We start from the raw sequence: 14,017 nt of genomic DNA on the forward strand, positions 1-14,017 counted from the left end.
TTCAAATAAATACAAGAATAGTATGTATCAATCATTCGTCGTCTCATCGTGTTTATTGACAAATCGCTCTTATGGTCATTAATTTGTCACGCATAAATTCGATAGTTCGTGAAATATTGACACGTAAATTATGACGTGAGTTACTAAATTGTGTACGAATAAATTGATACGAAAGAAACAATGTATTTCTACATCAACAACTACGAGAAACGTTCAAGCGTAAAATACGTGAAAACCGAGTGAATATTTCACCAAGTTTACCATTCTTTTTTCAACGACAGGAATATTCACGGAAGATTAAAGACAGCGCCGATTTTTTAGTTTTCATAGTTTTTCGGTTTAACCTAAATTTACACGCGACAGTCTAACAGGTGTACTTCTTCCGGATAATCAGAATCGTAACAGCGAATTTTACAACATAACGTTCGATAAACATATGGTTGACCATTTCCTGAAACTGTCAATTTCTGGCAAGTCCACTTACGCAGAAGTCACTGCAACAGAGTACCAAATCATTTCAAACGGAGAAACACAAGCACTTATGGTGCTAGACTAGCAATGCTGGTTCACTCTGTGCGATTTACCATGTACACCAATGCCAAAGCGTTACTCTACACCGAGCTGTATATGAAACTCATCCTTCTGTGTTTATATGTGTACAGATACGTATACATACATATCATGCGTGTACGTCTTACGTATTCCTGAACACTTATATGTACCTATATAGCCGTTATGCGTTTGTCGTGGCATGTGTTACGTATGCAAGTGCTAATGCGTTTCTGTGCTCGTGAATCGGCCTCACACGTGTTTCGAATACGTGTGTCGGTTAACGTAGGTGCGCGCGAGCTCACGGGATCAAGATTGATAGGGTACAAATCGCAACACGTACGGAGCATCCACTTAGCAGTGCATTATCCAGATGAGAATGTGTACAGGTTGGATCTCTTACCTAATGCAACGGTTGCAATCCTGATAATAGCAACCACTTGTCCACAGGAGGAACAGACTTGAATCGACTAATCGGCAATTCCGATCATTCCATGACGAACAATTCTGGCTTCAAAAAAGAAAAAAAGCACCATTAAGCAACACTGATATAATTGAGAGTATTCTATCAATACGAACGTAAGATACCAATTGATTCCTCATGGCAGAATGAAGATGTTCTGTGAATATTTTTTGTATTTAGTAATTGCTTTTATGATATAAAGTGGAGTAATAAACAGGTGATGTCAATGATACAGTTCTAACATGGAATAATAAGTAAAAAATCGCTACGATGTAATATAAAGTGGAATAATAAGTAAATCTGGCGACGATTCTGTCTTCAAACTGAACGAAACACCGGCATAATTGATATTGCGCTATCAATATGAAACGCGAATACTGTAAAACATGAATTAGTTCGACGGGAGGAAATAAAGATTAATATTTCTTGCAGCGTATGATTAATTTTATGATATAAAGTGGAATAATAAGTAGAAGATGTCAACGATATAATATAAAACGGAACAAAAAGTAGAATATGTCAATGATCGGTGGCACACCGCGAAATCAGTAGAAAATGCCCGCGCTATGTCAGACAATGTCTCAGCCGCATGGAGAGTGACCGTGTCATGTTAGACGAAGTAGAAGTAGCCTTGACGGAATTTACACAGGAGGAATAGGACCTTGTCGACGATTTTGCCCAGTACATGAAACACAAATGGCCCAGCCTGGATCAAATATACTCATAACCAAACGCAATTTCGTAGAATTGGTGAATCGTTCATGCTCGATATATTATGTAGAAAACAGAGGAAAAGTCTACAAAGTTGTTCTATATAGATTAACTATTACGTACAATTTGTCCTTTATTTGTGAGTATTAAGTAATTTTCTAATCCATAAAACTCAGAAGTTTGACATTTTATAGTTAATTATTTGCCTTTTAAGGTATTTAAATTATAAAATAAAAAAATGCAACTATGTTACAAAGATTCTTTTTTTGATTTACTCGTCCATGGAATATATATTTATCTAAGCAATTTCCTTATGACAAATAAGCTTACGAGAGAAAATAATTTGTTTTTTAATGAAATTGAATACTAATCGTGTATCCGTACAGTGAAATTAAGAAATCTTTAAACGCAAAGTTGATCAATTTAGCTCTCGCGAGATTCATATTCTGCTAGCTTCAACTCCAGACGAACAATTCTGTACAAAATTTCGCGTAAATTGGTGGAAACAAGTTGTAGGTTAATCGTACTACAAATGAAGATAAATATACCAGGGAAACCCGTATATTTTTGTTTTCTACAGCTTTTGTAAATATCCAGAGTGAAACGGACAAGGGAAGAGAAAACGAATGGAAAGAGGAAAAATAATGCAATTCGAGAGACCTAAAGAGGCATGTTAGCGCTGGAAATCTGTGGTATACAGTTTGAAATCGATTGTTGGTATCTGCACACGATTTCGTGTTCAATGAAAAACGCATTTCGTGTTTATTAAAAAGAGATAATAAAAACTGGTCGGTCGAGAACAAAAGCGTTCGGAAATTTATTTCGTCTGATAAAAGGGATCCAGTTTACAAAGCCATTATATTGTAAAAGTTGGCGAACCCGCGAATATCGCAGATGCTTTTAACCCGATGTTAAAATAATAAAAGTTGTGATTAAATAATTCCTCCTAAAAGTTCTTGTTAATCAATCAGCTACATTGTGAAAAATACATGAACAATGATCCTATTACGAAAAATCACAATACCTCTTTATTTTTCCGAGATCGTGTAAAAATATCCAATCTTTTCAAACAGCGTAGCCTGAGAAAAACTGAATCATTAAATATATTGTAGTAGCATAAATTTCACATCTCAAGTGTCATATATAAACATTACTATTAACGTAATATATTAAAGTAACATAGTATACTCGATACAAGAAATGCAAGAAGCCTTGACGATACAAAAAATTATTCTCTAAAAAAAAAAAAAAAAAAGGAAAAAAGAAATTAAAAAATTGGAAAATTAAAAATATTCAGTAATCTCCCATATATCATATATCATATTTTTGTTCCTACATAGTTAAATGAGATTAAACGATAAAACGAGAATTCTAAGACCTTAAACGCAATATTCTAATGCATCGTTTTACGTAATTAATCGTATACATTTTTTCCTTAATATCGTCAAAGTGATGATCGAATATTATAATCCAGCAAGGTAGAAAATAATTCATCGACGAATTCCTCTTCTTTAGTCGTCTCGACGTGTAAACAGATCGCGCGATCCCATCCATTTCAGCGTGTCGAGCGTAAGCCGGTAATTGCGGTTGATTCATCACTACGATCGTTCTTCATTATCGCCGAAATTGTCCTAGAGAAGTTTAAATGATCCACACCGCTGAACTTCGGCTGCCATAGTGGCACACTGGCTTCGCGAATTTGTCACGTGTGTCGAAAGAAAATTGCATTCATTCGAAACGATGGGAATCGTATTTGCAGTAAAATATATCATATTCAAGCGAATGCTACGTATTGGCTGTTAAATGGTTTACACGCTTAATTCATTACCGCTACAGGTTTATGCTTGTAACTGTTAAACTGCTCATGATTATACAGAATTTGTATTTCTATAAATATAAAAAAAGTGGATCTTAAACGAAAATTTGTTTAATCATTAAATATCATAGCAGGTATTTAACTCTGAATGTTTCGTATATTTTCGCATATTATATGTATATTATGCGCGTTTTTACACTCCCAAATGTATAAACATTCGCAGTTTAGTAGTTATTATTTTCTTCTTACTTTTAAGATATTTTATCCATTTTAAGCTTCTAAAGGTTTTAAATTTTATTATTTATTGGATAATCTAATAAATGTGAAAATGTAAAAAAGAATTCTGTACATGCTAAGGAAAATGCAATGTAAATAAGAATACCATTATCACAGATTGAAATTAATATTCAAGAGTACCATATTTCGCAAGTATCAATATTGTTTGATATATAATATTTATACTATACACTGTTCTGACAACTGAGTACTTGAAATGATATATACTATTTTTATCTAATTTATCGAAACAATATTTTTATTGATTCGGTAAATAACCAATAAAGCGAAATTTTGCGTCTCGTTGTTTTAAGTTACATTTTTCAACACATTATGATTAATATTTGTAACAATTACCCTTCCAAAAATATATTCAGATTGTGTATTAAAATACGTTTATTTACGAATTCGAAATAATTCGAACGAAGATCCAATTATTTATTATATTGATATTTTTGTCATAACTTTGTCATAATTTTAATCATAAAACATTCTAATACCGGGATAAAAATGAGACACCCTGTATATTTCAAAAATGTCGATCCAAAGAATTTTAATTAATATTATATAAAAGAGCTCACGGGGAAAATGAGGAATGTAGATTTTAATGAATTTTGAGTTTAACATTTTCTCGTATGCTCCTGTATGTGCTCTTTATCATTACAACCATGTCGTTGAACCAGTAACGTGAATTAAAATTCTCAAAGTTTTACAGCAATTATAAAAATTGAGCTGTACAACGTACTTTTCATTTTTCACAGTTTAGTATGTTACATATCATTTAAAATTACAGGTAAAAGTAGAAAATCATACAGAATAAGACGACGAGCAAAAAGTTTTACTTTCATAAAATATCTACGAGAAAATGCGAAATCGTGACATCAGTTGAAAATTAAACTTTCATTTTTTAAAGAATGCTAAACCTCGATATCCTCCCTTTTTCTCGTGAACTAAAAGGTATTATTTCTAATAGTAAATTGTAATAATAAATTGGATAAATTATTCGGAAACATACGAGTGTGATTTATTCGCAAGTATCGAATGCTGTTAACCAGCAAAATGCTCAACACGATCGCTTTTTCATCCTTTATACCAAGCTGTCGCGTCGGTCGCGGTTTCAGTGGACGCGATCGTTTCACACGCGGCTCGATAAATCCCGCGGAAATAAAAAGCAGAGAAAACCCGAGCGACAAAGCGTTGCTCACGACAAGGGAAACACGTTGATGGCGAATTATTCACTGCGGAAGATCAAACAAAATCTTGCAAGAGCGTCTCACGCTCTTCTGCCTCGTGTCTGCCAGGACAGAAGGTCGTGCCTGTCCCTTTCAGCATCGCGAACAAGGTTCACAAGGTTCGGATGTAAAATCGGTCGGGTTCATGCTTTATAGCTCAAGGGTAACCGTCGTTATCGATGCGACAGGAAGAAAGCGTCATCACGGATATGTTTCTAAAGCAGTGAATGCATCGAAGAAAGAAATGAAAGAGATTGTGAAGTTGTCTAGAGAAATCAAATTTGATACGTCACGCTTAAACTGGGGATATTAAAATATATAAATTTATATTTTTATAAACATAATTTAAAAAAGGAATTTAAATAGAAAATCTAGAGAAATCAAATTTGACATGTCACACGTAGACTGGGGATATTAAAATATGTAAATTTATATTTTTATAAACATAATTTAAAAAAAGAAATTTAAATAGAAAATCTAGAGAAATCAAATTTGACGTGTCACACGTAGACTGGGGATATTCAAATATGTAAATTTATATTTTTATAAACATAATTTAAAAAAGGAATTTAAATAGAAAATAAGTTTCCTTTATAGGTAGATGTTATAATCAATAGTTTCTTATCTCGTATATCTTTGACAGACATTCTGGTGCATGGATTTTCTTACGAAATATAAACATAATAAACGTGACGCATAAACATTCTAGCAGTCTAGTTGTATATTTATATATACAAACTTTTATGAGAGCAGCTTTGAAAAGATGACAAATTCGATATTAAATAAAATTAGAATTAAGTACATTAAAGATAATTATAAATATAAAAAGTTCATTGCGAGGAAACACGAAATAGGATCACTAAACAATACAACAACAAATAATATCAGAAATACCATGCAATCTTCTTTTAGATTCAAACTTATGGTACACGTACATTATTGACGACGCGAATTTAATTTTTCACCCAGGTCGTTCAATTCTCGGGACGTAACGCAATAATCAAATATTGTGTCGTGTGCAACATACGAACGAAGTGTAAACTAGCGATATAAACAACCAATTCAAAAATGTAGAAAAGCAACTGGAGAATGTCAACAGACTTGAATGAAAATATTAAATAAACAATACTAATATATATATATATATATAAACAAGCAAACAAACTGTAATTTATCTAAAGAAAGAAAGACGTAAGATTCAAGTTTCCCTATAAATTCTTAAAACCCACAATAATGGGAAGAAAATCGTATCAAAAGAACATTGAATTGATTTTAGGGTAGCGTAGCTTTCAGCCAGCTATGAAATGAAATTGATACGACTTATATAGAACTCGTAAAATAAGTATAATCCAATCGTCGTCGGTGACCGGTTGAATCAATAAAAAAATAACATTGAAGATCGTTGATGGAACAAACTTTACTCGTTTCGGTGTGTCTGTAATCGTTTATTGCTGGCTACGTTGGCAAAAAGCTGGCGATCCGTAGCGCTCATAAGAGGAAACGACGACTGGATAAAAGAAAGAAGAAAAGAGAGAAGGAAAACTGTGTGACGTTGGAACGCGTAGACGCGTACGGAAAAGCGGGAAAAGAAAATGGAAACGGAAAAATACGGGATAGACGCGAATAAGGAAAAGTTCTATCGTGGAAAATGGATTGCAGCAATTACGGCGTGGTATCGAATTTCACTTGTCGGACCGTGAGATAGCAGTGTGCGGCCGTGCATGTCTACGTCCAATGAAATTACCAAGCGATTCTTGCCTGGAAATGGAAAAAAATTGAATATTTCCTCGCCTCCTTCGAGGACCCTGTTCGTTGATTACGTGGGTTCCAGGTCGCGGCTTCTTCGCGGAACGTGACTTTCGAATAAGGGAAAGATGTTGGAGATAATTTAAAAAAAAAAAAAAAAAAAGGAAAATATATCAGATGTCGACGGTAATAGGATTGAATCTGTATAGAAGATAGAAAGGAAGGGTTCTTTCAGGAAATTGCAGTTTCTAGTAATCTTGTCTGTGTCGAGTATAAGGTACTGTGATTGGACGATCGTGAAGCAGAGTATGGTTAACACTTTCTTTTGTAATAAGAGCTTGGTAGAAACTTTGCGATAAGATAAACATTACTCCAAAGAAGCACAAACATCGTTCTGTTTCTCTCAAGGAATTTTACGATCGCATTGCACAAATGTGGTTGGCAGCCATGATAATGATAAAATGAGTTTGCTTTCGGAAATTAGATTTTGTTATGGTACGTGGAATACTTGGTAGGAGATATTTTTAATATTACTCTACGATATCGAAATTTTCATTTAAAGTTTCTCATCATTCTGTTTGTTGAAGTTTGTAATCATCTTCAGCGCACGAAAATGTCCGCTGTAGCTGAATCCTTTTTACAAATTGAAAATTTGATACGTTTCTACAATTCGATACATTTATATTATACTTAGCCTCTGCGTGGTTCGTACAATACGTCTTTATAGAAAATAAATCCAATAATAAATATTGATTCTTATTCTTATGTATGCAAAACCGCGAAAACCGATGCAAGTGAAAAGTGACAGTAATAGCCGGACAATCGAAACTTCGGGTATGAAAGATACTTTCGCATTCGTTGACAAACTTTCTACAGGTCAGCTGAATATACCTTACTGCTTTAAATATTCCATCGATATCCACATAAATCATAGAGAACAGTCAGCATCAAAAGGGTTAATCATAAAGTAGAAATCATAGAATCTTATCGATAATAGCCGAGGTTATAGGCCAATGTGAAAAGCACAGGGTCATGTAAATCGATATTGACGGGACGTCAAACTCTCGGCCAAGTTTCAAGTCGTAAGACTTGATCTGAACGACCCTGGAGACGTAAGTAATACTGACTATCCCCGTGTCATGAGGTCAGACATCAATGACTCTGGGGACGTAAGTATTAACATCGGTGAAACTCAATGGCGATGACTCAGGAGAACCAGATACCATAAAATTATCGAGGTCACGACATAACGCGAAGTCGTAAGATTCAATATTTATGATCTATCGAAGTGTAAAGCTTCTATCGATTTTACAACTGGAAAATCAATGGTAATTTACGCATATGTTATGTTTGCTACGGATGCCGAATAGATCTCAAAGTAGAATAAGACAGTCCCTCTCAGATCAGTAACATTGATTTCATCAAGCAGTTAATCAAGCACTGTTTGATCGATCTTGGATTTATGATGGACTGTAGATTTTTATGAATTTACGCGAAGACAGAACGCACGTAACAAGCAAATATATAATATTTAGTAGAGAAAACAATTTTCCTTCTATACTATATGTTTTTAATTATTTTCATAAAATTATGAAATTGTATGAATATATATAAATAATTCTATAAATAAGTCTATAAATAATTCTATAAATAATTCTCGAAAACCTGCTAAATTTTACCTGAAATATGATTAATTAATAAAAAAAAAAAATTGACAAAGTCTTGAGAAAAATAATCTTGAAGCTATCCAATAAATGTAAAAACGTAAAACAAACGGTGCAGATCATTCAATATAATTCTGATTCTATAAAAATGTATTACCTTTTAATTTTGTATAAACTTGATTATGAACTTTTCCAACGAGTTAATAATTAATATATTCCCGAACTTGAAGGTAAATGACGAGATTCTGAAATCACTCGTGTCAGATTTGTTATCGTAAGAATATTTCATGTCGAATTCCAAGACTCGAGTGTCATGTGGAATGAGACTCGCTAATTAAGGGGCAGTCACACGGAGTTTCAGAACCGACAGAGTCATTGGTAGCAGGCTTTGCAAATGAGAAGCGGCTCGTAACGAATTGCACTGCTTTAATTGGTATCGAGTTTCGGTATTCAATTATTTACGTGGACTCGCTGTGATCTTTAATGAATAGTTTTTATCCTGCAGCCAGCCGCATCGTTGCTGTTCTAACTAAAATTCTTTTTTAAAAAAGACATAATCGATATACTGTACATTTGTAACCATTTAAGATATAAAGAACTAAAGAAAAGAAACAAAATTTATATGAAATGATACATTTCATAAGAAGAAACACGAGTTTTTACCCATTTATTTTACGAAATATCAGTCGTATTTTTAAAAACGAACCGTTGTAAATTTTGTGCATTTTTCTGGAAACTTATCGATTGAAAGTGCCAGCAAGAAATCAGAATTATTTAAAAAAAAAAAATCATTCAACGCTTCGCTTCGATATTCTTTCTCTTAAGAATCTTATCGATTAGGTGGTACAAATCAAAGTCCTTTCAGGCTTAGATATCCTCGATAAAACAATGTTGAATCTATCGAGATCAGATTTACTTATCTTCTTGAGCAAAGGTAATCGTCTGTCAGAGAATACGAAGCCGGTAAAAGTCCCCGGAAAGCCATTGGGGAACGAGAAAAGGAGCGAACGAAAAACCTAGGGAATGAAGGAAGAGCAAAATCGAAGTCGGCATTAAAGTAATCTTTGGGTGTTGAAACGCTCCGATTGATCTTCGTCGATGTATCTGTACATTACCAGATACTTTCTCGTTTCATTCGAATATAGAAATATGAACGGAGAACTAAAATTAAACAACAGGATGTAAGGAATTTGTATAATTCACGGAAATAACAATATTTTTCAATTTCGAAGATAAACACACCGACGAAAACACGTGGCACGTTCCGCGTCGCTATATATTAACGTTACTGTGCAGGATAGAGAATAAAATTGCCAATGTCTGGCCCAATAATTCAAAAACAGCGCGGTGCTTAGCGACAAATTTCGCCTGGTGCTTGCAATTAGAAAAGTTTATCCCCGTTTTCCAGTGAATCTTTTATCGGCTGGTAATCGTTATCGTTTCGGGCGTTGAAGCGCTTAAAATTGTTGCAAAATATTACTGGAAAATTGAAGTATGTATCGTCGCTGTCGTGTCGACTAGCTGGCATACGTTGCGTGCACGCACGATCACAAATAAATAATACAACGTATTTCACTCTGACACGAGACAAATTGTTTTCGGGACGAAAATACATTGAGTGCATAAAAATTGACAGAACGGAGGCGAACGCGTGAATAAATATGAAAAGCCAAAAAAACAAAAAGAGGAAACGAAGAAAGATAAATAAATGAAAATAGAATGAAGAGAGGAGAGAGAAAGGAAAAATGATATTTTCAATGCGTATCGTTTCGACGAGAGATTACTCGCGAACAGAGCGCCGATGCACAGCTAAAAATTGTAAATTACATTTTTAACTATTTCATGTTTTTGCCGTTTAATATACGCAGCAACAAGAATGCCAGTTGAAATTTATTCTGCTACTCGATCAAGCGAACACTGTAGCTAATTTTATTGAAAAATTCTACATATTGTACATGCAATTTTTTCCGTCACGTTATTTGACATGTTTCGCAAAAAGATTTTTTTCAAAAAATGATTTCGTTTAATCTGTCTCAATGAAAGGTGTTTACGTCATTCGATAATTCATTTCAAAAGAGGAAAACATTTTTAGCATTAAATTGCTGTTATTGTTCACGATAAATAACGAGAACGACGTCCGTTGAAAGGAGAGCATTTTATTACAAAATACTTGCGAAGTTCACCGAATGAAACGAATTATCAAGCGATTTCTGGAAATATATTTTAATAAAATACACGCTTTCAAATAAATATTTGTAACCGAAATATGCATCGATACATTTTTTTGTAATTATATAGATTTATTGATTTCAGTTTTATAAACATCTGATATTTTTGCCATTTTCAAATAAATTCGCCAAGTTTTCTGTAATATTCATAGAGAAAAATGGTGCGATATGAAAGAACTAAAATGTTATTGGTTTCAGAAAAAACTAGTAGCAAAAAGAACGCTTTGAACCCTTTTGAACGAAATAGTGCGCAAACAGAAACAATTGTTGAATATTTTTTTACTTTAATTTTTAACAGTGTATTGTAAATTTAACTTCAGTTCCTGCACATGTTTTCAAGATTTATCGTTCATTTCTTCCATCAAAACATGTGTTAAAATGACCGAAACAAAAATATTTATTACGTGGCAACCTAGTAGAGTTGATCAAACCGTTCTAAAAAAATTCTACCTATACTATTTCAGTATTATTTATTAATTTTCTAGTAAAAAAAGATAATTAGATTCAGCATTAGCGATATTAGAGTATATTTTGTTAAAATGCCTCACTGTCATCATTTACCAGTCACGTGTTCTCTATAGAAGTGCGATTATTCTATGTGAACGCTGGAACACAAAATTAATAATCCAAGCAATTTAATAATCGCTGGTGTAGTTCCCCGGAACAAACTCGATTCCCGCGAGATACGATCGATTCGTATCTGTCGAGCCATGTATCTGCAGGACCACGTTTTGAATACCCACATACTGGCACACATACTATTTCGTGTCTGTCTGTTAAAAATTTCTCCGAATTCTGTTACAGTTTTTAACAAAGAGATATAAAAATCAGCTCCGCGTATCCAATCAAGCCAACGTATCTTCTACTCTGCCAATTTGGAATGAAATCCATTTAATTTCGAATTTCGGAAATGTACCTAACGCGATCACGAACTAGATGTCGTAGGTTTCTGGTTAACATAACATTTTCCTCGTGCTGTTCCAAAAATCTCTTGTAGAAATTCTTTTCTAAATATCATTTTATCGTATAAATGTTTATAAGGTAATATTAAAGATAATTCTTTAAATAGGAGTTCGATCTTTAACTCGTATTAAAGAATTGAATATATTGAATCTTAAATTAATATTACGAAAGTAAAATTTTGTGTTATAGTATGAAACAAACGTAATAAGTACAGAATGTAGCGGTGATTATATACGTTTGAACGTATATAACTTTGAAGATGAATTTTAAGTCACATTTAATTTCTGTGTTATGTTAATATAATTTCTGTGCAATGATTGATTTAATTGGGAAAAAAGAGAAGAATCTTTTGTACCAAAGATTTTCTAAAGGAAGGTAGTAATGTCGAAACAAGTTTGTGAAAGATATGACAAAAACTATAGAGAAAGAAAACAGTAGTGGAAACAAGTTGAAAGAGTGTTCAGTTCATGCTTTGCGAAATAACTGTTATGGTATTTAAAAAATTCTAAGATTAAATCAAATTAGTTTACTATTTCAAATGGGCAAAATCATAAACTACAAGATGTCATTTAACATTACGCTAGATACTAATAGAAAAAGGCACGTGTTCACCAATTTTTGCCATAGCATATAAAAGAGGACACTTGGCTATTGATTAGTGCAAAATGGAAACAGCCAAGCACAAAAGGAAAATAGTCGGCGGATTCGTATGCCGACGCAGCAAGAAGCTAATGAAAATTCGATCATCCGGCAATAAAGTGAACGGGAGCATGGCCCGGAACAGGAATCGGGTTCCGTGTACCTTCCGGGTTCGATCGATATCAGGAATAGAGTCCGCAAATCGGCAGAGACGACAAATACCGGTAAGCGAAACAAGAATTTCAATTTGCGTCATGTACGTGGTGAGCATTCCGAGCGACGAAAAATTCCTGGCCTCGGACAAATCCTCTGGAACTGGTACCTGACCGGCTTGGAACACCTACTTCCGGTGTGGACTCGCGCGTCTTATCGTCGAAAATACGCCGGCTATTCCATCGCGTTCCATTTCCACCATAAGACGTCTTGCAGCCAACTGTTCTCGTAAGTTGCGCGATGATCGAGGGTGTTGCTTCGCCGACGAATTTCACGAATTCGAGCTACGAACGAGTCGTCTCGTTCCTCTGCTTCCCGTTCGCGATTCCATTCGGTCAATATGCTCGATTACGCTCGGTCACGTCTAAATCGCGACGCTACTCGCGCGCAAATTGAACGTGCAACGCGAGCGGCACAAGCGAACATTACTTTGGAACATGACAACGTCGTGGATTGATATCTGGAACGTTTACGTCATGGCTGAGTTAGGCCAAGTCTGCCACGGTTCTAACGATTTCTGCCACGCACAAGGGTTCGTATGGCTGGAGTCTAGTCCTAGGCTTGTTAAATGTTTAACGCAGAGCTAATGGATAATCCGGCCTGATGGATAATCTTGGCTTTAAGCCGCACTTTGTCTTAGCCTAATTTTGGATCCTGATTACTTCAGACATCGTCCTAATGACGAATACAAATTCAATTTTATTGATAATGAAGTCTGATGTAATGGAAATTTAATACGTTGTTGTAGGAAAGGCTCGGTTTGGATGGTTAGTTTTGTTGGAATTATTTTTGAGGAGATTGCAACTTTTGGCTAGGAATGTATTAGGTTGTCCGAAATGTTTCTCTCGTTTCATATGGAAATAATAGACGCACGATGTCTTTTGTTTTATATTAGTTTATTGAATTATGCACGAACGTAATAATAGAAATAGAACGAAATGGATCATGTAATTCAATAAAATAATATAAAACAGAAATTGTTGTTTATCTATTATCACCTTATGAAACGAAAGAAACTTTTCGGACAACCTAATACAAAATATACTCAGATACGTTGTACGCGTACGCGTATAAAGGACGTTTGGTCTGTATAAATTAAATCTGATTGATAATGAAATTTGATGCAATGTAAAGGAACGTTATTTTAAGAAAGAATCGAATTGAATGAATCGAATGATTTGTTACGTTGGAATTACGTTTAGAAGAGGAGATTGCAATCGTTCAGTAGAAATAGACGAAGTATACTCAGACGTATCGTACACATACAACGTTGAGGACGTTTAGTCTAAGCAAACTTATATCAAAGAAAATATTTGATCTAAGGAATTATGCCAAAGAAAATATTTCATCTAAAGCAACGTTATATCGGAGAATGCATTTGGTTTAAGCAACTTGCGCGGAAGAAGACATTTGAGCGAAATTTAAATCTACGATTTCGGTGACCATTCTTATTGTATCAACAATTTCATTTACCTTATTAAATTAAAAGTAATACAGATAACACAGCCACAGTTCTG

At 34.2% G+C, this 14,017-nt stretch overlaps 1 protein-coding gene and 1 long non-coding RNA gene across 5 annotated transcripts in view; one reads left to right on the forward strand and one right to left on the reverse strand.

Annotated features, from left to right (window-relative positions):
- Positions 1-14,017, forward strand: part of LOC126925934 (glutamate receptor 1) — a 335,799-nt gene that overhangs the window by 262,977 nt on the left and 58,805 nt on the right. The window lies entirely within an intron of this gene.
- The window catches only part of LOC126916161 (uncharacterized), a 218,078-nt gene that overhangs the window by 4,232 nt on the left and 199,829 nt on the right, over positions 1-14,017 (reverse strand). For 2 of the 3 annotated variants that reach the window (XR_007710484.1, XR_007710502.1), the window contains 2 exons: positions 953-1,060; positions 363-494 (listed from right to left, as the gene is read on the reverse strand). The exons of the other annotated variant lie outside the window; for it this stretch is intronic. This is a non-coding gene — a long non-coding RNA (uncharacterized LOC126916161). Of the gene's footprint in view, positions 1-362; positions 495-952; positions 1,061-14,017 lie in introns of those variants that run through there. 3 annotated transcript variants of the gene reach the window in all.

This window comes from Bombus affinis, chromosome 1 (genome assembly GCF_024516045.1).
Source record: "Bombus affinis isolate iyBomAffi1 chromosome 1, iyBomAffi1.2, whole genome shotgun sequence".
In the NCBI taxonomy this organism is placed as follows: Eukaryota; Metazoa; Arthropoda; class Insecta; order Hymenoptera; family Apidae; genus Bombus; species Bombus affinis.